At 33.4% G+C, this 20,339-nt stretch overlaps 1 long non-coding RNA gene across 6 annotated transcripts in view; it reads right to left on the bottom strand.

Moving 5' to 3' along the window:
• Positions 1–19,141, bottom strand: part of LOC135686649 (uncharacterized) — a 58,164-nt gene extending 39,023 nt beyond the window's left edge. Inside the window, exons 1-5 of one of the 6 annotated variants that reach the window (XR_016143847.1) lie at positions 16,534–19,141; positions 13,642–13,738; positions 11,225–11,271; positions 3,814–3,860; positions 3,491–3,514 (exon numbers count right to left, since the gene is read on the bottom strand). This is a non-coding gene — a long non-coding RNA (uncharacterized LOC135686649). Of the gene's footprint in view, positions 1–2,764; positions 2,822–3,490; positions 3,515–3,813; positions 3,861–10,318; positions 11,272–13,641; positions 13,739–16,533 lie in introns of those variants that run through there. The other 5 variants (XR_016143849.1, XR_016143851.1, XR_016143850.1 and 2 more) reach the window with 5 other exon arrangements.
• Positions 19,142–20,339: the final 1,198 nt, after the last annotated feature.

The raw sequence follows: 20,339 nt of genomic DNA, 5'->3' as shown, positions 1-20,339 counted from the left end.
CACGTTCCGAACAACATTTTGGGTGGTTTCGTTGAATTTCAGACTCTAATTTTGAAAATAAGGACTTAGCCATTTTTGAAAAATTTCATGACCCCGGACCTGCAAAAAAGTTCAAAAAATTTGAAATTTTTCAAAAAATGGTTTTTAGTCAAAACAACCTAGAAAGTCTTAATACACGTTCCGAACAACATTTCGGGTAGTTTCGTTGAATTTCAGACTCTTATTTTGAAAATAAGGATTTAGCCATTTTTGAAAAATATCATGACCCCGGACCTGCAAAAAAGTTCAAAAAAGTTGAAATTTTTCAAAAAGTTTTTTTTACTCAAAACAACCTAGAAAGTCTTAATACACGTTCCGAACAACATTTCGGGTGGTTTCGTTGAATTGCAGACTCTTAATTTGCAAATAAGGACTTAGCCATTTTTGAAAAATTTCATGACCCCGGACCTGCAAAAAAGTTGAAAAAAGTTGAAATTTTTCAAAAAAAATTTTTTCCTTGAAACAACCTAGAAAGTCTTAATACACGTGCCAAACAACATTGCCGCTAGTTTCGTTGAATTTTAGGCTCTTATTTTGATTAGAAGAATTTGGCTATTTTTGAAAAATTTCATGACCCCGGACCTTCAAAAAAGTTCAAAAAATTTGAAATTTTTCAAAAAATTGTTTCTACTCGAAACAACCTAGAAAGTCTTAATACACGTTCCGAACAACATTTTGGGTGGTTTCGTTGAATTTCAGACTCTAATTTTGAAAATAAGGACTTAGCCATTTTTGAAAAATTTCATGACCCCGGACCTGCAAAAAAGTTCAAAAAATTTGAAATTTTTCAAAAAATGGTTTTTAGTCAAAACAACCTAGAAAGTCTTAATACACGTTCCGAACAACATTTCGGGTAGTTTCGTTGAATTTCAGACTCTTATTTTGAAAATAAGGATTTAGCCATTTTTGAAAAATATCATGACCCCGGACCTGCAAAAAAGTTCAAAAAAGTTGAAATTTTTCAAAAAGTTTTTTTTACTCAAAACAACCTAGAAAGTCTTAATACACGTTCCGAACAACATTTCGGGTGGTTTCGTTGAATTGCAGACTCTTAATTTGCAAATAAGGACTTAGCCATTTTTGAAAAATTTCATGACCCCGGACCTGCAAAAAAGTTGAAAAAAGTTGAAATTTTTCAAAAAAAATTTTTTCCTCGAAACAACCTAGAAAGTCTTAATACACGTGCCAAACAACATTGCGGCTAGTTTCGTTGAATTTTAGGCTCTTATTTTGATTAGAAGAATTTGGCTATTTTTGAAAAATTTCATGACCCCGGACCTTCAAAAAAGTTCAAAAAAGTTGAAATTTTTCAACAAATTGTTCCTACTCGAAACAACCTAGAAAGTCTTAATACACGTTCCGAACAAAATTTCGGGTAGTTTCGATGAATTTTAGGCTTTTATTTTGATAAGAAGAATTTGGCCATTTTTGAAAAATTTCATGACCCCGGACCTGCAAAAAAGTTCACAAAATTTGAAATTTTTCAAAAAATGTATTTCAGTCAAAACAACCTAGAAAGTCTTAATACACGTTCCGAACAACATTTCGGGTGGTTTCGTTGAATTTCAGACTCTTATTTTGAAAATAAGGACTTAGCCATTTTTGAAAAATTTCATGACCCCGGACCTGCAAAAAAGTTCAAAAAAGTTGAAATTTTTCAAAAAAATTTTTCTACTCGAAACAACCTAGAAAGTCTTAATACACGTTCCGAACAACATTTCGGGTAGTTTCGATGAATTTTAGGCTTTTATTTTGATTAGAAGAATTTGGCCATTTTTGAAAAATTTCATGACCCCGGACATGCAAAAAAGTTCAAAAAGTTGAAATTTTTCAAAAAATTGTTTCTACTCGAAACAACCGAGAAAGTCTTAATACACGTTCCGAACAACATTTTGGGTGGTTTCGTTGAATTTCAGACTCTTATTTTGAAAATAAGGACTTAGCCATTTTTGAAAAATTTCATGACCCCGGACCTGCAAAAAAGTTCAAAAAATTTCAAATTTTTCAAAAAATTTTTTTACTCAAAACAACCAAAAATGCTGAGAAAATACCTTTCTGAAATCTCTTGATGACATTTGGTTGAAACTCCAAATGATATCTGAAAAAAAGTAACAAATAATATACCTAGAATGTTTAAGACTAAAACTTGAAAAAACACTAAAAAAGGTTGAAATTTTTCAAAAAAAATATTTTAGTCAAAACAAGCTAGAAAGTCTTAATACACGTTCCGAACAACATTTCGGGTGGTTTCGTTGAATTTCAGACTCTTATTTTGAAAAAAAAGATTTAGCCATTTTTGAAAAATTTCATGACCCCGGACCTGCAAAAAAGTTGAAATTTTTCAAAAAAATTTTTCTACTCGAAACAACCTAGAAAGTCTTAATACACGTTCCGAAAAACATTTCGGGTAGTTTCGATCAATTTTAGGCTTTTATTTTGATGAGAAGAGTTTGGCCATTTTTGAAAAATTTCATGACCATGGACCTGCAAAAAAGTTCAAAAAAGTTGAAATTTTTCAAAAAAATTTTTTTACTCGAAACAACCTAGAAAGTCTTAATACACGTTCCGAACAACATTTCGGGTAGTTTCGATGGATTTTAGGCTTTTATTTTGATGAGAAGAATTTGGCCATTTTTGAAAAATTTCATGACCCCGGACCTGCAAAAAAGTTCAAAAAAGTTGAAATTTTTCAAAAAATTTTTTTACTCGAAACAACCAAAAATGCTGAGAAAATACCTTTCTGAAATCTCTTGATGACATTTGGTTTAACTCCAAGTGATATCTGAAAAAAAGTAAGAAAAAATATATCTAGAATGTTTAAGACCAAAACTTGAAAAAACACTAAAAAAGTTGAAATTTTTCAAAAAAAATATTTTAGTCAAAACAAGCTAGAAAGTCTTAATACACGTTCCGAACAACATCTCGGGTAGTTTCGATGAATTTTAGGCTTTTATTTTGATGAGAAGAATTTGGCCATTTTTGAAAAACTTCATGACCCCGGACCTACAAAAAAGTTCAAAAAAGTTGAAATTTTTCAAAAAAATTTTTTTACTCGAAACAACCTAGAAAGTCTTAATACACGTTCCGAATAACATTTCGGGTGGTTTCGTTGAATTTCAGAATCTTATTTTGAAAATAAGGACTTCGCCATTTTTGAAAAATTTCATGACCCCGGACCTGCAAAAAAGTTCAAAAAAGTTGAAATTTTTCAAAAAGTTTTTTTTACTCAAAACAACCTAGAAAGTCTTAATACACGTTCCGAACAACATTTCGGGTAGTTTCGATGGATTTTAGGCTTTTATTTTGATGAGAAGAATTTGGCCATTTTTGAAAAATTTCATGACCCCGGACCTGCAAAAAAGTTCAAAAAAGTTGAAATTTTTCAAAAAATTTTTTTACTCGAAACAACCAAAAATGCTGAGAAAATACCTTTCTGAAATCTCTTGATGAGATTTGGTTTAACTCCAAGTGATATCTGAAAAAAAGTAAGAAATAATATACCTAGAATGTTTAAGACCAAAACTTGAAAAAACACTAAAAAAGTTGAAATTTTTCAAAAAAAATTTTTTAGTCAAAACAAGCTAGAAAGTCTTAATACACGTTCCAAACAAAATTTCAGGTGGTTTCGTTGAATTTTAGGCTTTTATTTTGATTAGAAGAATTTGGCCATTTTGGAAAAATTTCATGACCCCGGACCTGCAAAAAAGTTTAAAAAAGTTGAAATTTTTCAAAAAATTTTTTTACTCGAAACAACCAAAAATGCTGAGAAAATACCTTTCTGAAATCTCTTCATGACATTTGGTTGAAACTCCAAGTGATATCTGAAAAAAGTAACAAATAATATACCTAGAATGTTTAAGACTAAAACTTGAAAAAACACGAAAAAAGGTTGAAATTTTTCAAAAAAAATATTTTAGTCAAAACAAGCTAGAAAGTCTTAATACACGTGCCGAACAACATTTCGGCTAGTTTCCTTGAATTTTAGGCTCTTATTTTGAAAAAGAGGATTTAGCCATTTTTGAAAAATTTCATGACCCCGGACCTACAAAAAAGTTCAAAAAAGTTGAAATTTTTCAAAAAAATTTTTTTACTCCAAACAACCTAGAAAGTCTTAATACACGTTCCGAACAACATTTCGGGTGGTTTCGTTGAATTTCAGACTCTTATTTTGAAAATAAGGACTTAGCCATTTTTGAAAAATTTCATGACCCCAGACCTGCAAAAAAGTTCAAAAAAGTTGAAATTTTTTAAAAAATTTGTTTTACTCAAAACAAGCTAGAAAGTCTTAATACACGTGCCGAACAACATTTCGGCTAGTTTCGTTGAATTTTAGCCTCTTATTTTGAAAAAAAGGATTTAGCCATTTTTGAAAAATTTCATGACCCCGGACCTGCAAAAAAGTTGAAATTTTTCAAAAAAATTTTTCTACTTGAAACAACCTAGAAAGTCTTAATACACGTTTCGAAAAACATTTCGGGTAGTTTCGATGAATTTTAGGCTTTTATTTTGATGAGAAGAGTTTGGCCATTTTTGAAAAATTTCATGACCCCGGACCTGCAAAAAAGTTTAAAAAATTTGAAATTTTTCAAAAAGTGTATTTTAGTCAAAACAACCTAGAAAGTCTTAATACACGTTCAGAACAACATTTCGGGTGGTTTCGTTGAATTTCAGACTCTTATTTTGAAAAAAAGGATTTAGCCATTTCTGAGAAATTTCATGACCCCGGACCTGCAAAAAAGTTGAAATATTTCAAAAAAATTTTTCTACTTGAAACAACCTAGAAAGTCTTAATACACGTTCCGAACAACATTTCGGGTGGTTTCGTTGAATTTCAGACTCTTATTTTGAAAATAAGGACTTAGCCATTTTTGAAAAATTTCATGACCCCGGACCTGCAAAAAAGTTCAAAAAAGTTGAAATTTTTCAAAAAATTGTTTCTACTCGAAACAACCTAGAAAGTCTTAATACACATTCCGAACAACATTTCGGGTAGTTTCGATGAATTTTAGGCCTTTTTTTTGATTAGAAGAATTTGGCCATTTTTGACAAATTTCATGACCCCGGACCTGCGAAAAAGTTCAAAAAAGTTGAAATTTTTCAAAAAATTTTTTTACTCGAAACAACCTAGAAAGTCTTAATACACGTTCCGAACAACATTTCGGGTAGTTTCGATGAATTTTAGGCCTTTTTTTTGATTAGAAGAATTTGGCCATTTTTGCAAAATTTCATGACCCTGGACCTGCAAAAAAGTTCAAAAAATTTGAAATTTTTCAAAAAATGTATTTTAGTCAAAACAACCTAGAAAGTCTTAATACACGTTCCGAACAACATTTTGGGTGGTTTCGTTGAATTTCAGACTCTTATTTTGAAAATAAGGACTTAGCCATTTTTGAAAAATTTCATTACCCCGGACCTACAAAAAAGTTCAAAAAAGTTGAAATTTTTCAAAAAAATTTTTTTACTCGAAACAACCTAGAAAGTCTTAATACACGTTCCGAACAACATTTCGGGTGGTTTCGTTGAATTTCAGACTCTTATTTTGAAAATAAGGACTTAGCCATTTTTGAAAAATTTCATGACCCCGGACCTGCAAAAAAGTTCAAAAAAGTTGAAATTTTTTAAAAAATTTTTTTTACTCGAAACAAGCTAGAAAGTCTTAATACACGTGCCGAACAACATTTCGGCTAGTTTCGTTGAATTTTAGCCTCTTATTTTGAAAAAAAGGATTTAGCCATTTTTGAAAAATTTCATGACCCCGGACCTGCAAAAAAGTTGAAATTTTTCAAAAAAATTTTTCTACTTGAAACAACCTAGAAAGTCTTAATACACGTTTCGAAAAACATTTCGGGTAGTTTCGATGAATTTTAGGCTTTTATTTTGATGAGAAGAGTTTGGCCATTTTTGAAAAATTTCATGACCCCGGACCTGCAAAAAAGTTTAAAAAATTTGAAATTTTTCAAAAAGTGTATTTTAGTCAAAACAACCTAGAAAGTCTTAATACACGTTCAGAACAACATTTTGGGTGGTTTCGTTGAATTTCAGACTCTTATTTTGAAAAAAAGGATTTAGCCATTGCTGAGAAATTTCATGACCCCGGACCTGCAAAAAAGTTGAAATTTTTCAAAAAAATTTTTCTACTTGAAACAACCTAGAAAGTCTTAATACACGTTTCGAAAAACATTTCGGGTGGTTTCGTTGAATTTCAGACTCTTATTTTGAAGATAAGGACTTAGCCATTTCTGAGAAATTTCATGACCCCGGACCTACAAAAAAGTTGAAATATTTCAAAAAAATTTTTCTACTTGAAACAACCTAGAAAGTCTTAATACACGTTCCGAACAACATTTTGGGTGGTTTCGTTGAATTTCAGACTCTTATTTTGAAAATAAGGACTTAGCCATTTTTGAAAAATTTCATGACCCCGGACCTGCAAAAAAGTTCAAAAAAGTTGAAATTTTTTAAAAAAATTTTTCTACTTGAAACAACCTAGAAAGTCTTAATACACGTTCCGAACAACATTTCGGGTGGTTTCGTTGAATTTCAGACCCTTATTTTGAAAATAAGGACTTAGCCATTTTTGAAAAATTTCATGACCCCGGACCTGCAAAAAAGTTCAAAAAAGTTGAAATTTTTCAAAAAATTGTTTCTACTCGAAACAACCTAGAAAGTCTTAATACACATTCCGAACAACATTTCGGGTGGTTTCGTTGAATTTCAGACTCTTATTTTGAAAAAAAGGATTTAGCCATTTCTGAGAAATTTCATGACCCCGGACCTGCAAAAAAGTTGAAATATTTCAAAAAAATTTTTCTACTTGAAACAACCTAGAAAGTCTTAATACACGTTCCGAACAACATTTCGGGTGGTTTCGTTGAATTTCAGACTCTTATTTTGAAAATAAGGACTTAGCCATTTTTGAAAAATTTCATGACCCCGGACCTGCAAAAAAGTTCAAAAAAGTTGAAATTTTTCAAAAAATTGTTTCTACTCGAAACAACCTAGAAAGTCTTAATACACATTCCGAACAACATTTCGGGTAGTTTCGATGAATTTTAGGCCTTTTTTTTGATTAGAAGAATTTGGCCATTTTTGACAAATTTCATGACCCCGGACCTGCGAAAAAGTTCAAAAAAGTTGAAATTTTTCAAAAAATTTTTTTACTCGAAACAACCTAGAAAGTCTTAATACACGTTCCGAACAACATTTCGGGTAGTTTCGATGAATTTTAGGCCTTTTTTTTGATTAGAAGAATTTGGCCATTTTTGCAAAATTTCATGACCCTGGACCTGCAAAAAAGTTCAAAAAATTTGAAATTTTTCAAAAAATGTATTTTAGTCAAAACAACCTAGAAAGTCTTAATACACGTTCCGAACAACATTTTGGGTGGTTTCGTTGAATTTCAGACTCTTATTTTGAAAATAAGGACTTAGCCATTTTTGAAAAATTTCATTACCCCGGACCTACAAAAAAGTTCAAAAAAGTTGAAATTTTTCAAAAAAATTTTTTTACTCGAAACAACCTAGAAAGTCTTAATACACGTTCCGAACAACATTTCGGGTGGTTTCGTTGAATTTCAGACTCTTATTTTGAAAATAAGGACTTAGCCATTTTTGAAAAATTTCATGACCCCGGACCTGCAAAAAAGTTCAAAAAAGTTGAAATTTTTTAAAAAATTTTTTTTACTCGAAACAAGCTAGAAAGTCTTAATACACGTGCCGAACAACATTTCGGCTAGTTTCGTTGAATTTTAGCCTCTTATTTTGAAAAAAAGGATTTAGCCATTTTTGAAAAATTTCATGACCCCGGACCTGCAAAAAAGTTGAAATTTTTCAAAAAAATTTTTCTACTTGAAACAACCTAGAAAGTCTTAATACACGTTTCGAAAAACATTTCGGGTAGTTTCGATGAATTTTAGGCTTTTATTTTGATGAGAAGAGTTTGGCCATTTTTGAAAAATTTCATGACCCCGGACCTGCAAAAAAGTTTAAAAAATTTGAAATTTTTCAAAAAGTGTATTTTAGTCAAAACAACCTAGAAAGTCTTAATACACGTTCAGAACAACATTTTGGGTGGTTTCGTTGAATTTCAGACTCTTATTTTGAAAAAAAGGATTTAGCCATTGCTGAGAAATTTCATGACCCCGGACCTGCAAAAAAGTTGAAATTTTTCAAAAAAATTTTTCTACTTGAAACAACCTAGAAAGTCTTAATACACGTTTCGAAAAACATTTCGGGTGGTTTCGTTGAATTTCAGACTCTTATTTTGAAGATAAGGACTTAGCCATTTCTGAGAAATTTCATGACCCCGGACCTACAAAAAAGTTGAAATATTTCAAAAAAATTTTTCTACTTGAAACAACCTAGAAAGTCTTAATACACGTTCCGAACAACATTTTGGGTGGTTTCGTTGAATTTCAGACTCTTATTTTGAAAATAAGGACTTAGCCATTTTTGAAAAATTTCATGACCCCGGACCTGCAAAAAAGTTCAAAAAAGTTGAAATTTTTTAAAAAAATTTTTCTACTTGAAACAACCTAGAAAGTCTTAATACACGTTCCGAACAACATTTCGGGTGGTTTCGTTGAATTTCAGACCCTTATTTTGAAAATAAGGACTTAGCCATTTTTGAAAAATTTCATGACCCCGGACCTGCAAAAAAGTTCAAAAAAGTTGAAATTTTTCAAAAAATTGTTTCTACTCGAAACAACCTAGAAAGTCTTAATACACATTCCGAACAACATTTCGGGTAGTTTCGATGAATTTTAGGCCTTTTTTTTGATTAGAAGAATTTGGCCATTTTTGACAAATTTCATGACCCCGGACCTGCGAAAAAGTTCAAAAAAGTTGAAATTTTTCAAAAAATTTTTTTACTCGAAACAACCTAGAAAGTCTTAATACACGTTCCGAACAACATTTCGGGTGGTTTCGTTGAATTTCAGACTCTTATTTTGAAAAAAAGGATTTAGCCATTTCTGAGAAATTTCATGACCCCGGACCTGCAAAAAAGTTGAAATATTTCAAAAAAATTTTTCTACTTGAAACAACCTAGAAAGTCTTAATACACGTTCCGAACAACATTTCGGGTGGTTTCGTTGAATTTCAGACTCTTATTTTGAAGATAAGGACTTAGCCATTTCTGAGAAATTTCATGACCCCGGACCTGCAAAAAAGTTGAAATATTTCAAAAAAATTTTTCTACTTGAAACAACCTAGAAAGTCTTAATACACGTTCCGAACAACATTTCGGGTGGTTTCGTTGAATTTCAGACTCTTATTTTGAAAATAAGGACTTAGCCATTTTTGAAAAATTTCATGACCCCGGACCTGCAAAAAAGTTCAAAAAAGTTTAAATTTTTTAAAAAATTTTTTTTACTCGAAACAAGCTAGAAAGTCTTAATACACGTGCCGAACAACATTTCGGCTAGTTTCGTTGAATTTTAGGCTCTTATTTTGAAAAAAAGGATTTAGCCATTTTTGAAAAATTTCATGACCCCGGACCTGCAAAAAAGTTGAAATTTTTCAAAAAAATTTTTCTACTTGAAACAACCTAGAAAGTCTTAATACACGTTCCGAACAACATTTCGGGTGGTTTCGTTGAATTTCAGACTCTTATTTTGAAGATAAGGACTTAGCCATTTCTGAGAAATTTCATGACCCCGGACCTGCAAAAAAGTTGAAATATTTCAAAAAAATTTTTCTACTTGAAACAACCTAGAAAGTCTTAATACACGTTCCGAACAACATTTCGGGTGGTTTCGTTGAATTTCAGACTCTTATTTTGAAAATAAGGACTTAGCCATTTTTGAAAAATTTCATGACCCCGGACCTGCAAAAAAGTTCAAAAAAGTTGAAATTTTTTAAAAAAATTTTTCTACTTGAAACAACCTAGAAAGTCTTAATACACGTTCCGAACAACATTTCGGGTGGTTTCGTTGAATTTCAGACTCTTATTTTGAAAATAAGGACTTAGCCATTTTTGAAAAATTTCATGACCCCGGACCTACAAAAAAGTTCAAAAAAGTTGAAATTTTTCAAAAAAATTTTTTTACTCAAAACAACCTAGAAAGTCTTAATACACGTTCCGAACAACATTTCGGCTAGTTTCGTTGAATTTTAGGCTCTTATTTTGATAATAAGAACTTGCCAATTTTTGAAAAATTTCATGACCCCGGACCTGCAAAAAAGTTCAAAAAAGTTGAAATTTTTTAAAAAAAATTTTTTACTCGAAACAAGCTAGAAAGTCTTAATACACGTGCCGAACAACATTTCGGCTAGTTTCGTTGAATTTTAGGCTCTTATTTTGAATAAAAGGATTTAGCCATTTTTGAAAAATTTCATGACCCCGGACCTACAAAAAAGTTCAAAAAAGTTGAAATTTTTCAAAATATGTTTTTTAGTCAAAACAGCCTAGAAAGTCTTAATACACGTTCCGAACAACATTTTGGGTGGTTTCATTGAATTTCAGACTCTTATTTTGAAAATAAGGACTTATCCATTTTTAAAAAATTTCATGACCCCGGAACTGCAAAAAAGTTCAAAAAATTTGAAATTTTTCAAAAAATGTATTTTAGTCAAAACAACCTAGAAAGTCTTAATACACGCTCCGAACAACATTTCGGGTGGTTTCGTTGAATTTCAGACTCTTATTTTGAATAAAAGGATTTAGCCATTTTTGAAAAATTTCATGACCCCGGAGCTGCAAAAAGTTTTAAAAAGTTGGAATTTTTCAAAAAAAATTTTAGTTGAAACGACCTAGATAGTCTTAATACACTTTCTGAACAACATTTCGGGTGGTTCCATTGAATTTTAGGCTCTTGTTTTGAAAATAAGGACTTAGCCATTTTTGAAAAATTTCATGATCCCGGACCTGTAAAAAACTTCAAAAATGTTGAATTTTTTTTTTCTTGAAACAACCAAGAAATTCTTAATACACGTTCCAAACACCATTTCGGGTAATTTTGGCGAATTTAAGGCTCATATTTTCAATTTAAGGATTCAGTCATTTTTGAAAAAATTCATGACCCTGGATCTGTAAAAAAATTCAAAAATTTTTAATATCTTAAACACTCGAAACAACCAAGAAAGTCTAATTCACCCTAAAAACCCCTGAACCTTCTGTATATAAAAATTTCAAAAATCTAAAGAAAAAATACTTGACTTTAAGTAACCAAAAAACTATTGAATACCTTTCTGCAATCATTTGAAGACATTGCTGTTACCTTCCAAGTGAAATCTGAAAGAAAAAACTTTTGAACATTAAAAGAACTACGACCCTCTACCTGCAAAGAGATTAAAAAAGTGGAAAGTTTGACAAAGATTAAATTTCATTCCAAACAACCTTAAATTCCATAAGAGATGTTCCGAAGACAATTATAAATGTTTTCCATCAACTTTTAGGCCATATTTACTAAAAAAAACTCAGTCAATTTACAAAAAATACCTGACTCTCAAAGAATTTCAAAACCTGAAAATTTTACGCCATTTTTTATGTCACTTGAAAGAACTTGAAATGCTTGAAAACAGGTTCCAAACACCATTAGAAGTATTTTTCATGAAATGTTAGTTCATATTTCAACGTTAAAAACAGATCTGGAAAATATCCGGCGGCGCCACCAGCAGTCAATGTGGTCAAAATTGAGCAGTTGATGCTTGTTGAAAACAAGAGAGACGTGGCAATAAAAAAGGTGTCATAAAAGCAACTATCTGTTTGTCCATTATTCTTTCAAATAGCTGAAAGACCGTGGACAGAACGCTTATTGGCCTGAAGTAAGTCTTGGTATTGGTTGAATGAATTGCTCCCATGGTTTAATATACACCACAGAGAATCTCTAAAACAAATGCAAGTATACTGGGCAAATGCAAGTGACGATGAGCGTGGTATTAAGTCTGGTCCAAAGTTTTTTGGCAGCGCAATCCGTACCTTTTTAAGACAGCATCTCTGAGTCCTGTGTATTGCACTTAAAATGATTTATGATCATATTTATAATAAATTCATGATATATTCTCATACGACATATGCAGCTAACTAATCAAATTGGTAATCTGTAATCGAGTTCTGCAATCATTCAAAAGCAGCCCAATCGAAATTTGTAAAGAAGATCTTGTTTCAAATACTGTAGAGAGATCTTGCATTTTAAAGATATGAGTTTACTTTTTTCTTAAGTTTTATTCATGTTCCTGTTTGCAGAGGTATGATTAGAATAAGAATGACCAAAATGATTTTAATCGTAACAAACTAGATTGTATACGAGATGTTTTACATTGATTTGGTAACTTCAGTTTCTAGAAAATAGTTTTTTTCCTAGCTGCTTACGTTGTGTAACACGTCACTTTCATTAGCAGGTACACAGACATATAAAAAATATTGTTAAACAATCAGCGCTTAATTTAATTTTCGCGGCTCATGGCGAACCCAACTAGAAGAGACAATATTTACTACTGAAACAATTATACCACTATCAGGTGCAAATCTAGCCAAAATATTGACTGGTTTCGGGCAGCTTTACGCCGTTACAGCCCTGTGTGTTATTGGTCCATAAATATTGCTTAATGTTGCTAATTAGGTTAGTAAAATGTGATTAATTTGCCTACACTTTATCTAAAATGTCGCATGGCCTTTGACCCTCTTCTTGCAACTTTGATTCTAATTTTCATGGCGCATAGATAGCATACTCCAAGCTGTAGCTTCGAGTGGCGACTGATTTCCTCCATTTTGAATTCCTCTGATACTTTGGGATAAAATAGGAATTAGGAAGCTGGGAACTCTGTCGGAATCTTGTGGGGGTTCAATTCAGTATGTAAACAAAGGAACTGTAGTGCTCTTAAAATTTGACCGGTTTTTTTAAACCTGTGCAACCGGTCTAGATCCGCGCCTGACTAAAATTTCCTAATACAAATTGGTGTTTGCCAGCAATGCATTGCGGGGGTGCAGGCTGCATTATGAAAGGCATTAATATTCGGAAGATTTGCTTGTACTAGCGAAAAGGCGGGAAGAAGGGCATTTTCAGAGGGCAAACGGTAATATTTCATCATGTTAATAGACATGCCAGTTTCCTTTTCAGACATACCAATAAACTTAAAAACGAACGAATGTCTTTTACGTCGAAAAGTGCCCACTGTAACATTTGGCTACGAACAATTGAAAACTCTAAGATGTCTCACAGCTCTTGACTATTCCTCAGCTGTCGAATTACCCCAGAAGACAGAGTTTCACCATATATCTCCTATGATTCTGTAACTCCTATAGATCATGCAGAAAGACCAAACACAAAGTGATCAGTCTAACATTTTTGAGCGTCTACGAAGTTAGGAAAAGGGGAAGAAACAACCAGTAAAACGGAGTGTCAAAACTGACCACTGTTATTTTGGTCTGGTCAAAAAATCCAAACAAAATTACGGTGAAGCTCTTTAAGTTTTTAAGAATCATAGTTCATACTTTTATCGTCAGCAAAGAGGTAGAACTTTAAACCTTTTGAGACAGTGGGCCTATCATTAATCTATGATGCAAAACTACAAACAAAATTGGATGTGCTATTATCATAAAACCGCATTTTGTGTTGTAAATATATTCCATAATACCACAATGTAAAACAAGCAAACTCACCATTATATTTATTGCCTGTTCAAATTCACAGCGGCTCCATACACACTGTCTGCTGTAATAATAATCATCATCATGACAATTTGATCTTCTCAGCAACCTACAAATGGATAGCAATTTATCATCAGTTTCCAATTTCAGCATTGTCTTTTTCAGTACAGATAGTTTACGATAATGATCCATCTGCATACTTTATTCCTTTCAATTTTCTTTACATTTCTGAATATTAGCACTGCTCAATGTCTAGTAACAAAATATTATTATTAAAATGCAGCAGCTATCCCAGAATTGTCAAGAATAATGGTTGACGAAACTTTCTTCAAAATCAGGCAAACATTTTTTCTCAATTTCACTGTTGCTAATGAAAATTTAAAAGAGGCGTTTATTACTAATTGAATTGCCAATAAAGTGAATGAGAGCTTTCTATCTTGATTTTGCTGCAAAAAAATTGTCAGGTCAATAATATAAATTAAGCATTTGTCAGATATCTTGGACTTCTCAGAGTTTTTTAACTTTTTGGATTGTCCCCGTTTTCCAAGGAAAAAAGGGTCTTTTGAAATTTTCCAACTTATTCTTTCTCTGACTTAAAGAATTTCTTCTATTTCTAAAAGAAAACTTAGACATTTGGAAACTCAAAAAATGGACTCCTCAGAAGAAATTGTCTGACTTTTGCTACCAATGAAGGAAAGTTTTCTAGAACAGGCTGTTCAAACATGTTCAAAGGGGATGTTTATGGATATTTCCTTAAGTCATTTTTCAGCCCTTTACACATATTAATCAGGTACTTTTATAGCTAGATAGATCCTCAAATTGTGGGACACTGCTGCTATCAAATGTTTCTAAAGTATTTCCTTGAAATTCTAATGCTGCAAATGTGGATTTAATTTCACTTTGTTAACAGGGCTCCAAATTGCTTATCAAAACATCAAACCAAGTAATAACTTTTTTGAATGACCTAAAAAATTTAAGCTGCAAAATCAACCTAGAATAGCTTCCCAAGTCTCAAAGATTGAGCCTAATGATGAAGGGATAGAAGGCATTTATTCACTGAAGCACAAATGAACTTCGTAACTTCACATTGTTTGCAAGGTGATCCCCTGTTTCTTCATGTGAGTCCATATGTTGCAGAGCATAGTTTATCTTGTTTGAAGTTGAAAAAATTACACTTTGCGTTCTATTCAACAACTAATCAAAACTGAGCCTTTGCTGTCACCATTAACTGGTTGAACATTTGATCCAGTTCCACTCCAAGTTTTATACAATTTAAGGGTCAACAAAAAAGCTAACCACAGTGCTATCACAAATTTCCTTTGTATGGTTATCTACTAATACTATCTAAACTAAAATCTAAACCAGGATATATAAGACTCATCAGAAGCAAATGTTGGTAAAGAATTAACAAATATTTCCATTCTGGAAAAAATATACAAAACCTAATGCAATCTAATGTGGCAGTATCAAGAAGGCGATCACAAATTATCACAAATGACAAGATAACCTTAATGACCTCAGTTGAACACTTTCACCTGGTAGCCAAAATGTTGAGCTCAAAGAAAATCAACTGATGGCTAAACAAAAAGGCAGTTTTATCCATAGAGATTTTCTAAAAGCTAAAAGGTGGTGAAAAATATTGTAAAGGGCTAAAAAATTAAAGGCAATATTGAAAGGGTCATGACTTTATCATGAATCTTAATAGTACAGCTTGTAATGTCAAGTCACTGTCCTAAGCAAGGCTGGTCAAGAGAGATTGGGTTGCCCATTGCTAACTAAACATCAATTTGAATAAATAAACAAGACTTTTCGGGAATCTACAGAATTTGACAAATACTCAAGCATCATTGGCAGTATTTTGGCTCTCCTTCTGACATTTTTGTTACGTTTATGTCAAACAAGATTTTTATGAGATGCCAGCAAAAACATTTGCGACTGCTTTCTTGGATATCAGATTGGAAACTTTTTTGTGCGCCCGACAATATATTGCCTGTGCACACATCTGCGCACTTTTGCATACAGACAACGTAAATTCCATTAACCATTATTAACTCTAAAAATAGCATAAAAATATGATTTCAGATGAGCAGTCTCAAATTCCAAAGCAAATTTGTCTGCCTAAGAAACAAAGTTTCCAGTCTGGCTTGGATATTTAAACTTTGTTAGAAAATGTGTGCAAGTCTTCCACCCTCAAATCTCAAATAATAAACTCTATTGATTCTGCTTGTACAAAATGCTTTGCAATTAACAAAAATTTACTCCATAAAGCTCCTTCAGTTGACCAAACAGTTTTAAATATGACTGACTGAGTAAAAATTTTAAGGGAGCTGTACCCTCACGTGTGTACCCTTGTTGCAACCTACTTAGAAATACTGACAGTTTTGCTCCAGCAAGTTATCAAAAAAGTAGGTCTAACTATAAGATCAGGGGGTCAAAAAAATCAAATCCAGGCATTTAAACAAAAGATGTGAATGACCCCATGCTAATTCATAATTCGAAAAGAAAATTTCGTGCACAAGAAATAAATGCTGTGCACATAGGTAGCTTGCTTCAAACTGAATAGTTTGCACACATTGCCAGCGCGCATATATTGCCCTTGCGTGCACACATGAGATCTTGTCAAGAACTGTCATGCTGTGTAGACTGGGTAAATTTGGTAATTCTCAACAACATCCCTTGAGGCGTTTTGGTTCAGACACGGCGTCAATCAATTTTGCTAACTGTTAATTGGTTAAGTGGCCAACTAGAAACTCCAAAGCAAAATATTCATGTGTGCATTTTTGCTGAACGTTCGAACATACTCTGTATATGTCATGCCCTACCCAAGTATCAAACTGTTAGATCCTTGTAGTGAATTCGCGAAAGGAAGATAAGGTTTAACGTAGAATTTACACAAAATCTTACCATAAACAATAAATCGTCCCATTGAGCTACGGCATTCCCACACCATCATCGTCTTCAGGACCGGAACCGACCACTCCATCTTTTGCCGCCATTTCATTCCATCTGAGTCGAAATCAACTCGAGGCACAATCTGGGCCTCTCCCTGATGTCGCCACTGGAAATCATCTATCACCTACTTATCAGTGAAATAATCGGACAAGATATATAGGAGCGTCCGGAGGCACCTTATTTGTAGCTTGGGTCATGCTGCACAGGGATCGCAAAAGCTGGGGGACTACGGGGGCTTTAGCCCCCTCCCTCCGAAAATTTCCAAAACATACTTATGATCTTACAAAAATTCGACCTGCTTTTGGTTTTTAGCATGTTCAGCCCCCCCCTAAAACGTTTTAGCCCCCTCAGTTTTTAACATACTCAGCGGTACTTTATACTGCTGACTGAGACAAATTTGTTTACCTTGGCCGAATTGAATAGTGGCAAAGAGCGAGCTGCAATGTGCGGTCCCCGTGTGACGCCATCGAAAATTGACCTACGATGTCAAAAATTTTGTCAAAAATTGGCCTACAATGGCAAAGATTTTGTCAAAAGTTGACCTACCATGGTTTCATCTCCTAGCCTCACATCTTTTCGGCCTCTAGCCCAGCAGTACCTAAAACGGCGGGTGATGGTGGTACATCTGTAAAAGAAAAGATTTTCACCTGTCTTTGGCCAGAAATATTGAGCAGCCTTCTGCACAACCTAAAATTTTAACTTAAAACACGTTATGTAATCAAGCTTCAAAAAGTTGGCATAACAGGTGTCCAACACTCACAGATACGCAGTAAGCAATTCTAATTTGGTTTACAAACGTCTCCACGTGGGAATAAACTCGAAATAGGTAAATACTAGGTTGTTCCGCGATTATCTCATTTTAGAAAACGAGGAACACTTTACATATCACTGTCCATCAGAATGTAGGTTATTTATTACAATTATTATTTTAAAACGGATTGAGTTTGTATCAGAAATACAATACCTTATCTAATTTCAAGTGTAATACAGCTAAAAAAATTCCAGCCTAAGTGTACGTAGCTATTTCGTTTATTACGTAGATTGTTAGGAAATCCCCCTTGTATGAAGTTAGATCCTGGACAAAAGTATCGAGTCGTTGTTTCGGCACCTCACCACTGTGTTTCGTGTATTCTATGAGTCCTTTTAGTCATTCGATGCACGCATTTTCAATCAAAACTTATTCATGAAATTTTTAATTCAAGTTTCAAAAATTGATTTCTCTTCCAGAAACACGTGCTTTTATATAAGCACGATGTATAGATAGGGCGCGACTTGGCCACCCCAGGAAAAACCTAGCCACCCCGCCACTGCATATAAATATACGTAGTAAGTGAGATTCGGAGAGATTCGAAGAGAGCTTCAGAAGGTATTAGACATGTAACGCTAAACACCAGGAGGTAGCTAACCGTTTCGCCCAAGAGGCTTGCGAAAGCTTTTGCGGCCCAGTTTGCATTTAGGACAGGCAGTGCTTGAGAAAGACTGCGCTGTGCCTCGTTTTACACTTCGTTGGATTGTTTTAAGTATAAGAGTTCGCGGAGAACCGTCGTCATTCATGTTAGCTGTGAAGATTAAAGTTTAGCCTTGGAATCGTTATAAGATGGACATGAAAAGAAAAGTATAGCCGCTCGCAGAAATTGTCATTCTTCAAAGTTTCAGTCTTCCGAGTATCTCTCTCGATTTTAACATCCATTTTACACAAGGAAATTTATCTAATTGCAATAACATATCTTACTTCAGTTTAAAAGAGCAACTTTTTTCTCTACTTATTCACTGTGCTCCTCGGTATCTGGGTAAATGGACCTGTCGGATTAGCAGAAGCCAAATAAGCAGGAGTTTATTTAAAAGACTACAGCTTTCTAATTATAAAGACGGCTGCGAGGTTCATTGCAAAGTAGCGTTGTGACCAGAGGCGGCGCCACAAGATGGACTGGGGAGGACATGTCCACGCCACTTTTTTTAAGATAAATCTTCTAATTTTCCAAAACTGGACTAAAAACATAAGAGGGGGATGTAATTTTTTTCTCTGGGATCGGAACTTTTTTCCGCTTTAATGGTCATTTACTGTTCTTCTTCAGGTCTTGGCTGACATAGAGTATGATGTATTTGATCATCAGTTCCATTAATAGTGAGAAACTAAAGTGAAGATAATTTATAAAACACAGATTTATCATGCTAACAGTTGGTTTTTAGTGTGTGGTTATTGCCTTCCTTCCTTTTTAAAGGTATTTAGCAATAGACAATTTTAAAACTTGTACCTAAACTTTTTTTGTACCCTTCTGGCTTGAATTTTAGCTAGAAAGTTCTGAGAGTTAAATATTCACTATTTTTATTTTACATTTGCGATACTTTGCCAGTTTAAACACCTATTGTATAGGTGATACTGTTATAAAACAGATTTTCTGATCTTTAACAGTTGAATGTACTGAACATCAACTCGGTGATAATGACTGACACACGCCACGCCACGAATTTCAGGGTGGAGGAGCCAAGTTCTATAAGACGGACTTGAATTTAGAGCTTCAAAACAGGGCCTCTTTGGATATTTTTTTATCAAAGAAATGGGGGGTCATGGCATCTCCGCCCCCCCCCCCCTCGATGGCATGGGCCCTGTGACAGTTGTGCTGGGCGTGAACGGGTTGATGTCGGTACTTTTTGTCCTTGGTCTCGGTTGTGACAATTATGTTGGAAAAAAACTGGAATCTTTTTCTAAATTTTTCTGTGTGTTTTTCCGGTGAAGCATCACCAACCTTTCCAATTTGATACATGAATTTTCTCTAGATGTTCTGGACATTGCAATAATCACCTTGCTATACTTTTTTATTGTTCAAAGAAGCGATAAGAAACTTTAATGTTTTCTCTAAAGGCTAATAGAAATTAGAGGTTAGTATAAAAGTGAAACAAGAAACAGACGTTGCTATTTATTTCTATTACTTGATTGCATTTCTTGATAACAAATTTATTTCAAAGAAAATTCAGCTATCAAAGAGCGATGAGCTGGAAAAGCAGCATGCCAAGGGAATGGTTCATAGTAACCCAAAACCATCGAAATCAACACGACTCGTAAAACTGTGGTGGTTTCTGCTTGAAGGTTTGTGTCTCATAGACCCATAAGGTTGTGACCCATAAAGTAACGATTTGGCAATGCATTGGCACTAGATAAAGACAAATAATTATGATAATGATGATAACAAAAACAATATCATTGTGAATATGGCTAACAAAAGTTTTTGGAACTAATTAATGAATAATATTTGCAAATATCAGATTCCTATACTGTAGGGTGTCCAAGAGGCTTTTTTGTGTTGGGGTGCAAATCATAAAACTTCTTATCTTCTAAAACTTAACCAACTTCTTATAACAGTTATTAGCTCGTGTAAAGCTTTTCTGAAAACCTTTAAGAACAGTGGTCAGTGGGGTCAGTGGTGTCACCAGCCCGGAAAAACTATGGGAACATTTCGAGGCAGTACTAGCAACAGCGAAAGTAAGCTCTAGTACCTTTGCTCCAATCACCTCGAGGAATAGCTTGTACTTGCACCAAAAGCATGCACTTACATAAAGCATTATCAGTATTCTCCTTCCATGAACAGACTTAACAACAGGTACATCTTTATTCGTCGATCGTTACAAAAAGTACACTCTTTATTAAAAGAATACAATAAATTTTGTCCTACCTCGACATTCTTAAGACATTTTCTGGCTTAACTATGAACATATTCTTAACATTCTTTTCACCCAGCCTCAAATAGAAACTACACTTT

Source organism: Rhopilema esculentum, chromosome 6 (genome assembly GCF_057945365.1).
Source record: "Rhopilema esculentum isolate cy_ngs chromosome 6, ASM5794536v1, whole genome shotgun sequence".
In the NCBI taxonomy this organism is placed as follows: domain Eukaryota; kingdom Metazoa; phylum Cnidaria; class Scyphozoa; order Rhizostomeae; family Rhizostomatidae; genus Rhopilema; species Rhopilema esculentum.
The sequence above is the reverse complement of the archived record's forward strand: the minus strand, read 5'-3'. Positions and strand labels throughout refer to the sequence as shown.